The sequence below is a fragment of the Hyperolius riggenbachi genome, chromosome 6 (assembly GCF_040937935.1).
Source record: "Hyperolius riggenbachi isolate aHypRig1 chromosome 6, aHypRig1.pri, whole genome shotgun sequence".
NCBI classification, from domain to species: domain Eukaryota; kingdom Metazoa; phylum Chordata; class Amphibia; order Anura; family Hyperoliidae; genus Hyperolius; species Hyperolius riggenbachi.
Window position 1 is genome coordinate 176,158,922 of NC_090651.1, and position 12,998 is coordinate 176,171,919.

Here is a 12,998-nt window from a genome sequence, read left to right on the forward strand (position 1 = left end):
TGATCTAAATAATCCAAAGCTGTAAAATTTGCTTTGCACCTCCATCATGAGGAATGGAGGTATAGAGGGATTTCACATCTAGAGTCATTAAAAATTATCTAGCATATACTTTATAACGCTGATATGTCCGAGAACATCAGCAAAAACATATTTTGCATAATGATTTGGAATAGTATGTTCAGTAAGAACAGTCAGGGTGACGTTAAAGAGAAAATACATTTTGTGCTGCAGGTGGGTGAATGTACAGTACATCCGGAAAGTATTCACAGCACATCACTTTTGCCACATTTTATTATGTTATAGCCTTATTTTGAAGTGGATAAAATTCATTTTTTCTCAGAATTGTACACACAACACCCCATAATGACAACGTGAAAAAGTTTACTTGAGGTTTTGGCAAAGTTATTAAAAATAAAAAAAAATGAGAAAGCACAAGTACATAAGTATTTACAGCCTTTGCCATGAAGCTCAAACAAAATTGAGCCCAGACACCTCCGGTTTCCCCTGATCATCCTTGAGAGATTTATGCAGCTTAATTGGAGTCTAAGGCCTAGTGCACACCGAGCGGTTTTTGGAGCGATCCGCCGGCCGCATCCGCCTGGAAAAACGCTTGGCTAATGTATTGCAATGGGATGGTGCACACCGGCGGTTTGAGGTTTTTGCCAAGCCGCAAACGCGCCTCCTGCTGCGCGTTTGCGGATTTCGGAAGCGTTTCGTCCTCAATGTAAAGTATAGGAAAAACGCAAACCGCTCTGAAAAACGCTACTTCAGAGCGGTTTGCCAGGCATTTTTGTTACAGAAGCTGTTCAGTAACAGCTTTTACTGTAACAATATGTGTAATCTGCTACACAAAAACGCACCCAAATCAGCTAGGTATGTTTAGAAAACCTCTCTAAACATACCTAGAATCGCTCTGAAATCAGCTCCCAAAACCGCTAGTGTATTGCGGATCTGCTAGCGGTTTTGGTGTGCACTGGGCCTCACTGTGGTAAATTCAGTTGCTTTGACATGATTTGGAAAGGCACACACCTGTCTTTAATAGGTCCCACAGTTGACAGTTCATATCAGAGCACAAAACAAGCACAAAGTCAAAGGAATGGTCTGTAGACCTCCGAGACAGGATAGTCTTGAGGCACAAATCTGGGGAAGGTTACAGAAAAATGTCTGCTGCTTTAAAAGGTACTAATGAGCAAAGTGGACTCCATCATCTTTAAAGGGATACTGTAGGGGGGACGGGGGAAAATTAGTTGAAGTTACCCGGGGCTTCTAATGGTCCCCCGCAGACATCCTGTGCCCGTACAGCCACTCCCCAATGCTCCGGCCCCGCCTCCGGTTCACTTCTGGAATTTCAAACTTTAAAGTCTGAAAACCACTGCGCCTGCGTTGCCGTGTCCTCGCTCCCGCTCCATACTGGGCCTACGCAGTACACTCCTGGTGACATCAGTGGGATCGAGGACACGGCAATGCAGACGCAGTGGTTTTCAGACTTTAAAGTCTGAAATTCCAGAAGTGAACCGGAGGCGGGGCCGGAGCATCAGTGAGTGGCTGCGCGGACACAGGATGCCTGCGGGGGTCCATTAGAAGCCCCGGGTAACTTCAACTCATTTTCCCCTTCCCCCCCTACAGTATCCCTTTAAGTGAAAGAGGTTCAAAACAACCAGGACTGCTAGAGCTGGTTGGCCATCTAAACTGAGCAATTGGGGGCCGGCGGAGCAAGATGGCCGCCTGAGCGGACGTACAGAGAAGAGCTGCTGCTCTTAAACTTCCAGCCGTCACATACCAGCGGGCACCGTGCACTAACTTTACCTCCCTAACAGGACACTCAACCCTCCTGCACCCACCCTGATATGTCCAGACGGAAAAAACCAGACACAGGCATCCAGGAAGCCCGGAAATATCCTTCCCGCCGAGACGCCGGCGCCATTTTGCCTGCCAAGCGGAAAGACAAAGCCATACAGACGGTCATGGCGGACTGTGCTACCAATACGGAAGACAGCATAGGGGCTCTGGAGCTAATGGACGCCATCCGTACATGCCAAACAACGGTCACGAACAAGCTGGACCATCTGGAGGCGAAGTTTGCCTTGATCCAGGAAGATGTATCTGCAATACGCCAGCGGGTTACGGGCGCAGAGACCAGAATCAGCGACCTGGAAGATTCCTCCGCAAACCATGATCTCTCCATAAGGGACCTACAGACGGAGGTAAAGAAACTGAAAGCTAGAGCCGAAGACTCCGAAAATCGGAACAGGCGCAGTAACGTCAGGCTCCTGGGGTTGCCAGAGGGGGCTGAGGGAAAAGACCCGGTGAAGTTTATAGAAAACCTGCTCAAAGATATTATGCCTGAAGCCCCATTTACACACTTCATGGCGGCAGAACGAGCACACCGCATGCCCTCCACTCCTAGCCCGCCGGGCGCGCCACCACGAACATTCATTTTTAAAATGCTGCACTTCAGGGATCGAGATGTTATCCTTCAAGAATCCCGCAAACTGGGGCCTGTTACCTACCAGAACATGCAACTTCAGTTCTTTCCGGATTTCTCTGTGGAAACACAGAAACAAAGCAGATCCTTCCAAGCAGTGAAAAAACGCCTCTGAGACCAAGAGATCCAATACTCGATGCTGTTCCCGGCCAGGTTAAAAGTGATCCATGGCGACACTACACGATTCTTTACGCTTCCAGAGGACGCCATGAAATGGCTAGACAAGCTATCAAAGTGATCGCAACCGTGAGTAGACTCCTCTCCCTCCTCCTCGGCCCTCGTGACATAATCACCTCGCTTCTGCTATAATCCTATCTATGCCCCTAGCTTTTTTACATTCCCTTTACAAGGAGAGGAGCATGTTACCACCCTGGTTAGAGGATGCACACGCTGACCCTCCTCGGATATCCATGAACTCTGGCTGCCCTAAGACGAAGGGGCGACGCAGGCCTTATCATCATTCCACCCTATACGAGGTTATATTGCTTTCTTTCACTCCTGAACGCTCCTGCACTGCAGGCCTTTAGGCCTTGTTGTACCCGCCCAGCATGACTATACCTCCTGATGGGAGATGGCGCACTTACAATACGGCCTTACGCCGCAGGGAAATCTCTCTCTGTGACACGCGGGGACACCAGCAAACTTTGAATATAACTCTCAGGGACGTATTCATGCTACCACAGTACCTGCAATAAAAATTAGGTTGATGTACTGAAAAGGGAATGGGGTCTGTGTATATCGGCATGGTTCCAGGAGCTGAACTTCACAATGCTCCCGTAGAGCGCAAAAACCCGCCGCCATATATGTATATACTGATTGGAAGGATTATCACATTGAGGCCCTATTGTCAACCTGACAACAACATTCCTAACTTAGGCCTATTTTGCACAGTTCAAACCGAAGCGGGGGGCCTGGGGGGGGGGGAGGAGGTTTAGATTCAATAGCAGGGTGGGGGGGTGGGGGGAGGTCATGAAATATCCGATACCCAATATTGTACTGCCCAATTCTAAGCACAGGGCAAGCTCTTAAGGTAGGGAAAACATCCCCAACTCTCTGTCACTGGGATAGAGGGCGGGACCAACACCATCTTTGCAAATTGTTCCCCCTACACGGGCATAGCTTAGTGTAGAGGGTCGTGGTTAGGGACTCAAGCTATCTTCGTTCTATAAGAATAGCGGGGTGGGTTAAGGGAAGGGATAAGTAACACTCAGGATGAGATATAATTTACGTGTTTGTTTTTTCTCTCCTATTCTAGGTGTTATGGTTTTGGTTTTAAATTTCTTTTGTGTGGCAATCCTGGACAGACCATGTGCTCGGCAGTTTGCGCCCTGTGCTGCTCGCATTTACCTGCAGATAGTGACATCAGCAGGTTTGATCTTTATTACACTGTTCAATTTATATTCAAATGTCAGCTAAAGTTATATTTTGGAATGTACGGGGTCTGAACTCGGCAATTAAAAGGTCATTAGTTTTTAACTACCTTCGCAGCTATAACCCTGACATCTGTATACTTGTTGAGACGCATTTGCACGGCAGTAAAGTCATGTCCCTTAAAAAACCATGGGTGGGATACTATTACAATGCCACCTACTCCACTTATTCAAGAGGGGTATCTATTCTGGTGCGCAAAACCCTGCCATTCCAGCTGTTACACGCCCACTCTGACGGCATGGGCAGATATGTTATTCTACACGCCAAAATACACGGAGAGGAGTTGGTTGTTGTTGGGTTGTATAACCCTCCCCCGGCCAATCTGGAAATGCTCAGTGAGATTATGACGCATACTTCAAAATTACATACCACTAATATTCTTTTATGTGGCGACTTTAATATGGTCCTTTCTCCTTCTGCAGACCGCCTGACACCCAACCCTAGGGACTCTTTGCAATTAAAACCATGGGCCCAATCCTTTAACTTACTGGACATGTGGCACTTACAGAACCCAGACCAGGTGGGATTCACCTGCCACTCATCCTCTTACCACTCATTGTCTAGGATTGATTTTGCGCTGGCTACCCCTCCGATGGCCAAGCAGATAGGTCACGTTAGATTGCTACCGAGAGGAATATCAGACCACACACCATTGGAAATTAAAATTCAATTCTCTAGACCACATACCCGCCCTCTATGGAAACTTTCTGCCAGCTGGATTACACATGACTTTGTCCGATTAGCGATGCGACCTCACTTGGAGGAGTACTGGGTTCACAACGACCGTTCCGCAGACCCCTCAGTGGTGTGGGATTCCTATAAAGCCGTCACAAGAGGGCACTACATTAAAAATATTAATGAAGCCAGAGTCCAGGATAGGATCTACCTCACGAGGGCCGAACAGGCGGCAGCCTCCGCTGAAGCTGATCATATATCCCTTAAAACGAACGCGTCATACGCTAAATGGCAAATCTCACTTACACAGCTTAAAGATAGACAAAAGCAGGTCTCCTCTAAAATAGAAGCTGCCAGACGACTTTGTATATATGAACAAGGAGATAGAACCGGGAAACTGTTAGCGTACTTAATAGGAGAGGAAAGACCCTCTTTCCATATTGGGGCTATTAAAAATGACCAAGGGAAAATACTCACAGATGCACCAAGCATCAATGCAGAATTCTTAAAATACTACCAATCTCTCTATACCTCCCACACTTCCTATCATCCAGAACAACTCCATACCTTTCTGGCCACGTTTCACCTTCCGCAGGTATCTGCTGAAGATAGAGTTTTCCTGGAGGCAGATATCTCGGAGGGTGAGATTCGAGGAGTCATTAAAAGTTTACCAAATGCAAAGTCTCCGGATACAGACGGAATTCCGCCAGAATTCTACAAACAGTATAAGAAACAAATTGCACCCCGCCTCAAAGAGGTCTTTAAACATGCCCTGGAAAACAATACCCTCCAACAATCCATGAAAGAAGCACTTATCACAATTCTGCCCAAAAAAGGCAAAGACCCACTTCTTTGTTCCTCGTACAGGCCAATTTCCCTATTAAACCAAGACTACAAAATTCTTGCAAAAATTCTCTCCATTAGAATCAACACCTTCATCACGAGATTGATACATCCAGACCAGTCCGGCTTCATACCTGGAAAAGGTATGGATATAAACATTAGAAGACTCATGACCAATCTCTCTTTAACACACGGCAACTCTAAAACGCGGATTGTTGTATCCCTAGACGCCGAAAAGGCCTTCGATGCAGTGGAGTGGACATATCTTTGGGAAATCCTCCTAAAATTTGGCTTTGGCTCCGAATTTGTCAAGTGGCTCGGAATCCTATACACTGCACCGGAGGCCAAAGTGCGTACTGGTCTGGATGTATCAAAACCATTCAACTTATTTCGGGGTACGAGGCAGGGATGTCCCCTATCACCCACATTATTTGCACTAGCAGTTGAGCCCCTGGCCAGCCTACTTCGCTCCAACGATATTATAAAGGGTCTCCAGTTTGGGGAACGCGTAGAGAAGCTGTCACTATACGCGGACGACATTCTCCTGTACCTTGCAGACTCAGGCCCTTCTCTGACTGCAGCACTAAACACCATTCAGGAATTTGGTAGGTTTTCAGGCTTCAAAGTGAACTGGGAAAAATCGATAATTCTTCCACTAGACAACGAGATACCAGCTGCTCCTAGTTCCACCCCACTCCAATGGGTGTCTGAGTTCACTTACCTTGGGATTAAAATTACCAGAAACCCCCAAAACTATCGTCAACTTAACCTTGATCCGGTTCTCTCCAAACTCAAAACTAAATGTAAAGCATGGCAAACTCTCCCACTAACACTAATAGGCAGGCTCAATGCTATAAAAATGAACATGTTACCCAAATTTCTTTACTTCTTTCGTAATTCTCCAGTCCCAATCCCAACTCAGTTCTTTAAAGAAATACATAAAGCCATTACATCCTTTCTCTGGTTCCCCAAGTCTCCAAGGATAGCTCTTCCCTCCTTACAACTAGATCAATACCAAGGCGGTCTTGGACTGCCCGATTTCGAGAGGTACTACTGGGCTTCCGCCCTGGTATCCGCCAGGTGGTGGTTTGAGCAGTCAGCACAAAACCCGGCAACAGCCTTAGAAGCCGAAATCATGGGCTCCTTCACAGCCCTTTCTAGCCTCCCATTCAGAGGGAGCAAACACATCCCCCGGGCAACACCTAACATGCTGATGACAGTACAGGTCTGGGAGAAAGTGAGCAAACTATCCAGCCAACCAGGTCAGACGTCACCTTTCATCCCCCTCTGGAATAACCCTTCCATTCCAGAATTTCTTACCATCCCAGACCCCAAAATCTGGGCAGACCACGGGATCTACAAACTTATTGACATAACAGAAGGTAACACACTCAAATCCTTCCCTGTCCTAAAGCGAGAATTCCACCTCCCAAACCACATGCAATTCCGCTACCTACAATTGAGGCATGCCTTTACTGCTCAATTTCTCTCGCAAGGAAGGCAGCTCTTTGTACAATCCCACACCACTGAGGGGGAAATAGCTAAAACTGGGTTGGAACATGTGGTCTCAGTGCTCTACAAAACATTCCCCTATAGGGGACAATCCAACACTACCAAACTCTACCAAAAATGGAAAAGGGACATACCAACACTTACCGAGGAGGTATGGGGCACGGTCCTGGGATATTACGTCACCACCAATGTATCTGCTCGCGACAAGCTTATTGCCTTTAAATTTTTATATAGAAGCTATCTATCCCCAGCTCGCCTGGAAAAATTCAACCCTAACTCACAAGGGGAATGTAATAGATGTGGCCACCTTCATGCGGACTTTCTTCATATAACGTGGCAATGTCCCCAAGTCCAATTATATTGGTCCCAGATACACGTAGAGTTGCAGGGGGTGTTCGGGATGTCCTTGGACCTAGCCCCTGGCCCCATGCTACTTGGGTATGTGGCAGACGAGGTACTCTCCACGCATAGGATGCTGACATTTTGAACCCTCACCTCTTATGCGCGGAAACTGATCATATTGAATTGGAACAAACCCCTACCCCCCAAGAAAAATGACTGGATATCACTGGTGCACAAAGAACTTATCACACTAAAACAGGTATACCGTAATCGTAAATGCCGGAAAAAATTTACAAAGGTATGGTCGTGTTGGACCTCTTACCACAAACTGCAGTTAGACGACTGAGTTGCCTAATATAACAATCCAGCGCTGAATCGGGCAGCAGGCAGGGGAGCGCATGGTCGGTCCAGGAGGGACCAGGCACAGCAATACTGCTGGTCTTGGGCCTTGGACTGCTGGCCCTTTCGTAAGGGCAGTTGTGTCGCGGGAGTGATATGCCACAAATGTTGAATGTTATTGTTGGATAATTGTTGTAATGCACTGTTGTATTACTATGTACAATTAAAATAAAATAAAAATTATTCTTTTAAAAAAAAAACTGAGCAATTGGGGGAGAACAACCTTAGTCAGGGATGTGACCAAGAACCCAATGGTCACTCTGTCAGAGGTCCTCTGTGGTGAGAGGAGACCAAAAGAACAACAATCTCTGGAGCAATTCACCAATTAGGCCTATGGTAGAGTGGCCAGATGGAAGCCACTCCTTAGTAAAAGGAACATGGCATCTGCCTGGAGTTTGCCAAAAGGCACCTGAAGCACTCTCAGACCATGAAAAACAAAATTCTCTGTTTTGATGAGACAAAGATTGAACTCTTTGTTGTGAATGCCAAGCGTCACATTAGGAGACTAGCCAGGATAAAGGGAAAGATGACTGCAGCAATGTACAGAGGTATCCTGGATTAAATATACTCTAGAGCAGGGGTCCCCAACCTTTTCCGGCCCGGGGACCACTTTCTGACCAAATTTTTCTCCAGGGCCCGCGGGGGGGGGGGGGGGGGGGGGGGGGAGGGGGTGCACAGCGGGTTACCGGGGAGGGGGGGTCATAGCTAGCATAGGTGCCTCAGTATAGGGAGTTTGGTTGCCCTAGTATGGCTAGTACAGTTACCCCAGTATAGCTAGTAGAGTGCCCAGTAAAGCTAGTATAGTGCCCAGTAAAGCGAATAGAGTGCCCAGTGTAGCTAGTATAGTGCCCAGTATGGGTAGGTAGTGCCCCAGTATAGCTAGTAAAGCCCCAGTACAGCCAGTATAGTGCCCAGTATAGCTAGTATGCCCCAGTATAGCTAGTATGCCCCAGTATAGCTAGTATAGTGCCCCAGTATAGCTAGTATGCCCCAGTATAGCTAGTATAGTGCCCCAGTATAGCTAGAATGCCCCAGTACAGCCAGTATAGTGCCCACTATGCCTAGTATAGCGCCCAGTATAGCTAGTATAGTGCCCCAGTATAGTGCCCCAGTATAGCAAGTATAGTGCCCCAGTATAGCAATTATAGTGCCCCAGTATAGCAAGTATAGTGCCCCAGTATAGCAAGTATAGTGCCCCAGTATAGCTAGTATAGTGCCTCAGTATAGCAAGTATAGTGCCCCAGTATACCAGCACACACCTCCTCCCCCCCCCCCCCCCCCGCGGCCGCCGCTGCAGTTACCTTGGCCAGCGGTCTCTCTAATTCCCCTCTCTCTCTCTTCCCAGCGTGTGAGTAACAGCGCGCCCTACGGCTGCTGTGATAGAGAGGGAGGAAGCAGGAAGGTGAGAGCGGTTCCCATAGTAACGGCGCGCCGCTACAGGAAGCCGCTCTTTCTCTCCTGTTTTCCTCCCTCTCTCTCACAGCAGCCGCAGGGCGCGCTGTTGTGACACACACTGGGAAGAGAGAGAAGGGAGAATATAAGAGACCACGCGGCCGCTAGAGGTAACGGAGCGGCGGCCGCGGAGGGGGCGGGGCGGGCAGACAAGAGGACAGTCCCGCGGCCCAACTGGAAACGTCCTGCGGACCACCAGTGGGCCGCGGACCACAGGTTGGGGATCCCTGCTCTAGAGCGCTCTTGAACTCAGACTGCGGTGACGGTTCATCTTTCAGCAGGACAATGACCCTAAGCACAGAATCAAAATATCAAAGGAGTGCCTGCAGGACAACTCTGTATGTCGAGTGATCCAGCCAGAGCCCAGACTTAAAATCTGATTGAACATCTCTGGAGAGATCTTAAAATGACTGTGTATCGCGTTTCCCATCCTACCTGATGGAGATTGAAAGGTGCATCAAAGAGGAATGGGTGAAACTGCCCAAGGATAGGTGTGCCAAGCTTGGTGCATCATATTCAAAAAGACTTGTAATTGCTGCCAAAGGCGCATCAACAAAGTACTACGCAAAGGCTTTGAATACTTATGTACATTTGAGTTCTCATTTTTTTTTAATTTTAAATACATTTTCCGATAACTCAAGTAAACATTTTTCACGTTGTCATTATGGGGTGTTGAGTGTAGAATTCTGAGGAAAAAATGAATTTAATCCATTTCAGAATAAGGCTGTAAAATAACAAAATGTGGAAAAAGTGATGCACTGTAACTGCACAGCTAAAAAAAAATCACTATTGTTTCAGCAAATTATGTTGTGCAATTTAACCAAACCCTATCGCAAAATATTATAAAATTTAAAATACCTGTGTATGCACACATACAAAAGTACATTTTCCCAGAGTAACATGCACAGTAAATTACTTTTTTCTCATGTTGCGGTCACTTACAGTAAGTACTAAAAATCTGACACCTCTGGTTGTTGATTAGTCCATTTCCTTATGGGGGAATCTCATGGTTTTTGTTTTTTTGTTTTTTTTTAAAGCAATTACAGAATGGCAATTGCTCAGTTCAACTGACAAAATTGTGTGCAAATGAGTAGAGGTTGGCTGAAATCAAAGAATGAAGTAAACACTAAGAACGTCCGATGAGGAGATAGACTTAAGGGGCCCATACACTCAGCCGATTTTCTGGCCGACCGATCGATCCCGATCGATCGATCGATTGATCGTTTGCAAATCGGTTGGCCAATCGACCGATCGATGGCCGATTTCGATCGATTTCGATGGATTTCCGTCAACCAGTCTGGATGGAAAATTTAGGTCGATCTGATGAGATTGCTTAACAGTTTGCATTGGACTTAATGGAAATCTGATGGCAAAAAAATGCCATCAGATCGAATTTCAATAGATTTCAAACTGAAATCTATTGGAATTCTATCCTGGTAAAAAATGTTTTAAAAACGCATCAGATAGATCATCAGATGCATTTCTTATCTATCTGCTGCCAATCTGACGAGTGTATGGGCACCTTTACTTTCACTATTACTGCTGCTGGGAATGGAGCTTCACTGTCCTCAGAATCTTACACTCTAATCACTGTCTCATGTTGTCCTTGGTGACATGAGACAAGGATTAGGATGTAAGCTCCTGAGGACAGTTAATGACATGAGGCAAAGATTAGATTGTAAGATCCTGAGGACAGTTAGTAATATGAGGTAGGGAATACATTGTAAGCTCCTGAGGACATTTTGTGGCAACAGGCAAGGAGGTACCCCCAAATTCTTGGCATTCTAGTGGTTCCCGGGCTCAGCTCCCCTCTCTCAGCATTACATTATGTCAAAAGCTATCCTCCCTCCCCTTGTTGGAGCATTACAGTATGTCCACAGCTACCTATTTTCCCTAACCCCTTGCAGCATTATAGTATGTCCACTGCTACCCTCCCTCCCCCACCTTGCAGCATAACAGTATGTTCTCAGCTACCCCCATCGCATCATTACACTATGTTGACAGCTACCCTCCCACCGTTGGGGTATTACAGTATGTCTACTGCTAACCTCCCGTGTTCCAGCATTATGTTCCATGGTATGATCTTCCCACCCTGTTCATCGAGCCCTCTCCCGGACAATTCCATTGCTATCAACAACCCGGACAATTCCATTGCTATCTGCCTTGTCCCCTAAACCTGTTTCACTCTCCTTCACTCCCCACATTCAAAATGTCTCCACATCCTTCAATGTCCAAAACATTGCTAAAATTCCCCCCCTGTAACCCTAACCCCCCCCCCCCCCCCGAACTTCTGGTCCATGCACTAGTCATCTTCTGTCTGGACTACTGCAATGCTATCTTTTCTGGACTTCCCGAGACCAGACTCTGACCTTTTCAATCTGTTATGAACGCAGCTGTCAGGCTCATTCACTCCTGCCTCTCCTCTTCAGCCACCTCTCTTCAAAAGCTCCCTTACTGGCCTAATTTAAACTGCTCACATGGCATATAAACCCATCCACCATTCTCCCCAACCTGTTCTCTCCACTCCTCCAACACTCTATGGATGTCCACCCCTAACATCACTTGTAAGGCTCCAGGACTTATCCAGAGCAGCCCCTACACTATAGAACTCCCCTCCCCCAACTCATTCAAGCTGGCAACCGAAAGCCAATCTGCTCACCATTGCCTACAGCCATCTTCACAATGCCAACCCCCTCCCTTGGACATACACCCCACCTTATGTGTCCCTCTTCCTCATACCTTAGAATGTAAGCCTATTTGACAGAGCCCTCCTCCCTGTGTGCTTTACTCCGCTACCATATGGAATCAGTGCCTCATTTGCTATATTTATCCCTACATTGCAACCTGTGCACCATTGTTTGTTACATCACTATTTTTTTTTATATCATTGATTAACGCTGTAATGACCCTGTGTAACATTGTTTAAAGGAATCCTCAGCTAAAAATAAAGTAAATCCCATTTACTTACCTGGGGCTTTCTCCAGCTCCTCATAGCTGTCTGTCCCACACAGACAGCTCCATTCACAGCTGCCGGCCCGGGGTCCCTGCACAGTGCAGAGGACGACCTCGAGGTCTTCCTTACTGCGCCTGCGTGAAGCGCCACTGTCCTCAGCGTACTGCGCAGGTGCGGTAAGTAAATGAGATTTGCTTTCTTTTTGGCTGATGATTCCTTTAAAGTGGTGCATGCCCTAATTATTTCCCGACTAGACTATGCAACACTCTGCTCTGCGGCCTCCCTGCCAACCGTTTAGCCCCCCTACAGTCTATCATGAACTCTGCTGCATTCACCTCTCCTCCTGCTTCTCCAGCCCAATCCCCCTCTGTCAGTCCCTTCACTGGCTGCCAGTTACACAAAGGATACAATTTAAAATCCCTACTCCCTCCTACAAAGCTCTCCACAACCTAGCTCCTTCCTATCTAAATCAACTTATTTCCAGATACCATCCTACACGCAATCTCCGCTTTCTTCACGCTTTCTTCACGCAGTCTTCTTCCCTGATCGCCTCTTCTCACTCCCGCTTACAAGACTTCTCTCGATCCTCTCCCCTCCTCTGGAACACTCTCCCTCAACACTTTTGCCACTCACCCACACTTACTATTTTTAGGCGCAATCTGAAAACTCACCTCTTCAGGCAAGCATACTCTCCTACCTAGGATACTGCCCACTAACCACCATTTCTACCACTCCACACATAGCTTGCCTTTACCTACTGTCCTATACCCTAAAACCTTTAGACTGTAAGGCCTTTTGGCCAGGGCTCTCGTTAATGTCCGCGATGGCTTCCTGCACCAGCGGGAATGCGTGCAAAGGTACACATGGCGACCTGCCGACTCCGAGTCGGCAAAAACGAAACTAGCT